Here is a 493-nt window from a genome sequence, read left to right on the forward strand (position 1 = left end):
TGGTTGGTGAGATTTTTGAATTAAGCCGTATAAACCGAAAAGGAGGGAGTACTTTCATAGTGGGTAGTAACATAAGTGTGGTAACATGCAAAGATTGCATTAGGACATGTGGTGTTACAGTAACTAGCTAAGTTATTATAACTATCTCTCTCCTCATTAACTCATTGCCACATAAGCAAATTTGCTGAGTTGGACTCGATGTTACAGCTGAAGTTACTCCCACTGTGGCTAGTCGAAGAGAAACGGAATGGATTCTGACGCGGCCCCCGATTGCCTTTTTCCTCGCCCACCCAATCACCAATGCGTTTCTTTTGTCGTACCTGTGATGACGTGGAACGAGCGAGCAAGCGCCGTTTGCGCGACCGTTAATGGGTTTGATTATGATAAATTATCGAGAATGCACACAATCAACATGCCAACTATCTCAAAGCTAAAAGGCGAAACAATATCCAAGAAGAGCAGTGCCAACAGTATTATTTTTCAGATACTAAAA

Source organism: Triticum dicoccoides, chromosome 7B (genome assembly GCF_002162155.2).
Source record: "Triticum dicoccoides isolate Atlit2015 ecotype Zavitan chromosome 7B, WEW_v2.0, whole genome shotgun sequence".
Classification (NCBI taxonomy): Eukaryota; Viridiplantae; Streptophyta; class Magnoliopsida; order Poales; family Poaceae; genus Triticum; species Triticum dicoccoides.